Source organism: Epinephelus lanceolatus, chromosome 5, assembly GCF_041903045.1.
Source record: "Epinephelus lanceolatus isolate andai-2023 chromosome 5, ASM4190304v1, whole genome shotgun sequence".
Taxonomy (NCBI): domain Eukaryota; kingdom Metazoa; phylum Chordata; class Actinopteri; order Perciformes; family Serranidae; genus Epinephelus; species Epinephelus lanceolatus.
Genome location: NC_135738.1, coordinates 45,953,474 through 45,960,000, shown reverse-complemented (window position 1 = coordinate 45,960,000; position 6,527 = coordinate 45,953,474).

The following is a 6,527-nucleotide window of genomic DNA, read 5'->3' as shown; positions in this document are numbered from 1 at the left end:
ATGTTTTGTTTGGGATTACTTGGTCTAATCCTGAGCGTGTGTATGTGTGTGTGTAATCAGGCTGTTTTTGGCTCTTTGTTTCTTCACAATAACACACAGTCAGCCTTGTAGTCTTCTTGGCCTCACTACCCAATAAGGTAAACTATGGTAAAGTACTTACTGCAATATGTGTTAATCTATCCTGCTATAATGACAGCAGGCCTATAAATGGTCCCCTCTCTACTCCTCAGACATTCTCTCACTCTCTCTCTCTCTCTCTCTCTCACACACACACACACACACACTATCAACTCAAATGGTTCTAATTTGATATAAGACCACAAGGAGATAATACAAGAGCATTGCAGGGCCAGGGCAACTATTTTGGTTTCATTTGAGTGCTTCTGGCTGTTATCATTAGATGTAGAGTAACTGGGAAGGCTTACCACACATTCAAATTAGCCCATGACGCAGACAGGATCTTAGAATTAATAACAGCGACTGTTATAGACTGTCCTCACACACAGCCTTCTTGGGTAATGAGTAAAGGAGGAGATCCATGGTGTTTTCTGACACGGAGGAGAGAATACTGCGCTTTCACACAGTATAAATTGTACTACCCTTGCAGCACATAATCTTCTGTGAAGCTAGACGGCCAGTTAACATCTCAAAAGTCCTCCAATTAACACACAAAGCTTGCTTTTCTTTTATTTTACTGAAGTCTTGTTTTGGTAGTTATATAATTCATAACAAACCTGGGTTGAAGTTTTGAAGTGGGGTTGTATGGGGTACTCATTCATAGTGTATTACAAATAACAGCTGTTGGTCAGCATGCACCCAGCTTGGAGAAGCATGCCGGAGTCTGACACGGAAGCTAAGCAATGTAATGCTGTGGATGGGGTCAGCAACAAAACGTTTCTAACCACATAAAAAAAGTTCAACTAAAAAAAAATCAATATCATTTTAAGTGGACACTTTGAGAGTATTTCCACTGCTTTACTTCTGTCAGGCAGCCCAGTTAGTGGTATTGTGTGACTTTGGTGAATCTGAACTAATCCTTTTAAATGCAAAAGTCACACAATAACAGAAAACAATTACTGTTTGAGGCAGTGGTAGAACAGTATAGCTCCTGTGTTCAGCAATGTTAAATTACAGTTTTTCTAAATTAAGTCTGGCTTTGGAGAGAAATAGAATAGTATATAATAGCATTTTCCTGTTGGAAGTTGCTGTCTGACATTAAGGTAAAGCAGTGAAAATACTCTAAATATAGTGTGCATTTGAACTGATGTGATTTTTTTTATGGGACTTTTTTTTAAGTGCCTAAAATACCTTTTGTTGTTGACCCTTCCAAGGCAGTAGATTGCTGAGTTTCTGTATTGGACTCCAGCCTGCTTCTCCAAACTGGGGGCGTGCCAGTTGAGAATCAGAAATACTTTATTGATCCCTGAGGGGATCTACTATATGTAATATACAGTCTATAGATAAGTACCCCATAGAACCCCACTTCAAACAAACTGAACTATCCCTTTAACAGAAAGACACAAGAAGGGCTGCAGCTTGAATTTTAGAAATCAGGTCACATCTCCAAATTCAGCCGGCAGAATCACACCAGACCTAGAAATTTTGTAACATTTTCTAATAAGTCAATACTTAATTAAGTGTTTGCTGCCCAGTGTTTTTTTTTTTTAATGCATAATAAATCATTTCCTAGTGCTTCATGGAGCTGTTAAAGTCATTAAAGGGCCAGTGTGTAATATTTGGCATGGTTTATTGTCAAATGTCAAATCTGAATCTGAATCTGAATATTCTACCCATTAATATATTTATGTAAGTGTATAATCGCTATAAAATAAAATTCGTTTGGTTTTCATAGCCTTATAATATAATAATAGGTCGCCACCTTGCACCGCCATGTATGTACGGCAGCCCGAGCAGACAATCCAGCCAGCCAGCCATAGAAAACGTTTCGCGTGTATAAATAAACCAACAAAGACAGCGGAAGGAAGGAAGAAGGAGGAGGAAACAGCAGAGAGTGTTAGTAGTTCGTCGATAGAGAGTAGTGAAAAGTTTTTTTAGTTATAAAGTTTGCGAATGGACCACACTTACCACGCAACAGACGCAACTTCACTCCTTGTGATGCACTCTCTGCGGCACTTTTCCTCCTGGTGATATATCTCCCCAACGATGGTAGCACCGAATCCCATTCTGTGCAGCAAAATGGGAGCGGAGGATTCAGCCTCTCTTCTCGCCCGCTCAGCATCCAGCACATGGAGTTCCTCATCTGTATGCACTGGCTCAAACAGGTATGGCTCTGGATCTGTGTCCGCTACAAGAAACTCTTCAAAATCGCATTCAAAGTTGTCCATTGCAGCTACTATAGTCCAGAGATATTGCTAGGCTAAATAAACAGCTGAGTTTTGTTTACAGGCTACTCTGTCAGTCAGTGTGTGGGCTGGAGATTGGTGGAGCAGAGACGTGAGGGGGTACCCGCTAGGTACTGTAAGCGAGTATGTGTGTATGGAGTGTGTGTGTTACGTTAGAAGAGTCAGAGTTTGGGACGGAGTCTTTTACCCCCTGGAGTGTTACCGGAGTTTCTGGAGTGCTCAAATAAACGGGCTTTTTTCCCGAACGCTACTCTGGTCTCCTGCTCGTGAGTGATTCATTACAATATCGTAACATGGTTTAGATTTCTAAATAAATATTCACCTCATCGCTAGATAGACTTAATCCTGAAAAACTCGTGTCTGCGCAAGGCTTTTTGTCCCTACGAGGCCACCGTCATTTACCCAACGGGAGGGGTGAGCAAGTGAGCCCTGCAATCTAGAATTTGACCACTGATGTCACTGTTTTCAACCCATTTTACACACTGGCCCTTTAATAGAACTGTAGGGGTTGATAGATCAGGGAAACTTCCTCAGGCAGGCATTCATCATCTGGGAAAACCTGTGGAGAAATCAGACCAAAATCCATGTATTAATAAACATTTATAAATGCTGACATAATTCTTTATTAGATGGTGAGAAACCAGTTATTATTGGATTACCATGAAGAAAAGGTAGCATTCACAGCTCCAATAATCTTAAATAATAAGCACGGTGGACAGTTGTGGAGAGATTTTAAAAACAAGCAGAACATCAGCACTCACTGTGGTTGGCACCATGCAGAAAATTTACAATTTTTAATATGGGCAAGAATAAACAGAAACATAGGCCTACTTGTTTCACCTACAAAGCTATTATCAGCATGGCTGTGTTTTAGTGAGTTATCACTGTTTTCCAGCAAGGCGAGACACCTGCTATCTACAGACCACTGTTTGAGACCAACAAACAAAAAGCAAGCTTTGGTCATTGTTGTGTTTCTGGCAAGCTGCAAACTCCGGGGCTGAAAAATGAAGCCAACGCATAAGAGCCAAAATCCACTTGAGGCTGGCTCCTAAAGCCAGTGAATCCCCCATGTTTAAAGGTCCAACTTTACAGCAAAAAAAAAAAACTGTTTAAAGCCTGGTACAAAAACAGTTTTGGTCTCTATAGCTGATTTCAACATTTATAACAACTGTATGGGGGCTGAATTCACATATCACTCATCCATTTCCATTTTTAAGACTTACAGTTACACAAGACTGTAGCCCCCACCCCCACCCTCCAAAACACACACATTGTAACGTGTAATTTGGACCCAAAAGCAGTATACTGGAAATCGGTAATGACCTTCAGTATCACGGCAGCAAAACAGGAACTTGAGCAGTGTTGGGCAAGCTCCTTGGAAAGTGTAGTGAGCTAAGCTACTAGTTACTCTAATATTAAATGAAGCTTCACTACATCACCCTCAGAAATGTAGCAAGGTAAGCTACAGCAAAATGAAAGTAACTAGTGCAACTACATCCAAGCTTTTTACTAAACTGAACCAACTTCGTGCCAAGTCAGTGTTATCTTACTGATCAATAAAACTGTCAGTCGAACAGATAGGCAGGTAAAAAAGTTAAGTTCAATTGTTCATTGAACAGTGAGCTGCACTAACTCCCAACACGACTCAAACCACAACAGCAAGAATGAAGACCTGCTTCAAACAGTTACAACATGGTCAAAAACGTACATGCGTGTGTGTATGTATGTGTATGTACACTGCAAAAACTCAAAATCTTACCAAGAATATTTATTTCTGTCAAAACAAATCTCATTACAATTGAAATACGACTCATCACCTAAAAAGTAACTTGTTTATAGACAATTTTCACTTGTTTCAGGAAAATTTTCACTTGAAATAAGTAGAAAAAAAATCTGTCCATGGAGCAAGTTTTTTTTTCCTTATTGCAAGCAAAAAAAAACAACTTGCTCCATGGACAGATTTTCATACTTATTTCAAGTGAAAATTTGCTTGAAACAAGTATTTTTTTAAGTGTAAAGAGATTTGTTTTGACTAGAAATGAGGCTAGTAAACACATTTTAGTAAACACATTTTATAGTGAGCACCATACACATGTCCCCTACAAATCCCAACCGTGTTTACAAAGTTTGAATGAACGAGACGGACGCAAAGGAAATGGAGGCTGCGCATTGATCCTTTTGTCTCTGTCTGCAGGAACGAATAAAAATCCCATTCATGATGGGGTCAAATGGATTATGTGCATAATTAACCACAAAACAAGCAAATACTTCATCTTAATGACATATAACACTCATTATGCTTCAGCTGAATCCTCTAAGCAAATGACCATGTTGAACTGAAATTAGTTTATCACGTTAAATGTCCGAAATTGTATGAAATTGCTCCAGTGCGTTAAACCAATCTTTGTGCAGAATCACACAGCCTGATATGCCCTGGCAAACACAGTGGGACTGCTGTACAGACCGTTGGTCTTTCTTACCCTAACTCTGGTTATTTTCTGAAAGCACAGAGCAAAGAAATGTCTTTTTTCTCCCCCGGTCTGCTGTCAGCAGAGAGCGGCGGCTGCAGCGGGGATGTCAGCACCACGGACAGCGTGCGTAAAAAGACTGGACAAGCGTCTCCTTTAAATGTGTTTGCTGCTAGCGAAATTATACATAATAAATGAAGACAGTGACATATTTTCAATAAAAAAAATGAGTTGAACGTTCATTTCAAGTTTTTGTAGTACAACGAATTTCAGAATTGTGTGAGTGCGGCCGGAGAGCGGGCAGTAGTGTTTGATGCAGGAAACTCGATATGGACTTGAAAATCAATTTCGGAGTGGGGGTTGTTCGGAACGGCGGGGTTTGGGAATGGAGGGCTGTCCCCCGTCAGGTTCATGCGGAAGTGACTCTGTGTGGTAGCGGTGACAGTTTTATTTCAGTCCATAACAGAAATCCCCGCCTCGTTTGAGCTTCAGAAAAGTTTTTGGAAATGTAGTTTGTGTGGACGCTACCGCGCTAAGTGATCAATAAAAGAGCTTAACTACTGAGAAGTTACTTGATTCAGAAAACAGCGACGCTACCACCAGGCTACTGAGAAATGTAGTTAAACTACAAACGTCTGCTACTGTAGTGACGCTACTGCCCAACACTGAACTTGAGCAGATGAATAAACTCAGTGGACAGTTCAGTCTTCAGGCTAATAGCCCACACACAGTCTCTGGGTCTCAGGCTTGAGGAAGGGATTAAGCCGAACCTGGCCACGGGGCAGAGGGGGTTACGTGAGCCCTCGGACCCGTACAGTTCAGTTCTTTAGCGGCCAGGAGTAAAGGTAAGGGGCTTACTGGAGACGAGGTAGCCGAGGCGAGGTGTCCAGAGCTGGAAGAGCCAGCCGATGATGCAGAGGTGCTGACAAGGAGCGAGCAGCAGAGGAGCTGGGGCCAGGCAGAGGAGTCGAAGCCAGTAGAGGAGACCGATGAAGCAGAGGTGCTGACAAGGAGCGAGCAGCAGAGGAGCTGGGGCCAGGCGGAGGAGTCGAAGCCAGTAGAGGAGACCGATGAAGCAGAGGTGCCGTGAGGAGCGGGCAGTAGGGAAGCCAGGGCCAGGCGGAGTGGTCGAAGCCAGGAGAAACAACAGATGCCAGAGACGCCAAGGCAGAACACGTGGTCGAAGACAGAAGGCAGGTAAGTTCATCAGGAGGCAGGCGAGGAGAGCAGGTCGGAGGCAAGCAGGGTCAGCAACAGGAGATCAGGTGGGTAATGAGTGCTGGAAAGTCTCGCATGGATGCAGTAGAACAATCTGGCAAGGATGAGAGTGCTGGAGAGGCTTATATGCAGGGCTGATTGGGAATGAGCTGCAGCTGAGCTTGCAGGTGAGTGTAGTTGGGCTGATTAGGTGGGAGTGGCTGGCAGGTAGAGTGGAGCAGAGGCAGGGAGAGTGGAAAATTACTGAGGCAGAGGGATAGGAGGGGAGACAGGGAGGATGAAACTGTGACACACATGGGTGCCAACAGGATTCTGCTCTGATGTCATTATTCGGTTTTAACCATCAATATTTGCTCCTCTCTTACTCACCTCTATGCCATCGCTCTCTCCCTCCGCCTCTCTCTTTTTATTCTGAACAGAGTGAACATGGATGAAAATCTTATCAGCAAACTATTGACTAGAAAGAGTAGGAGTCTGT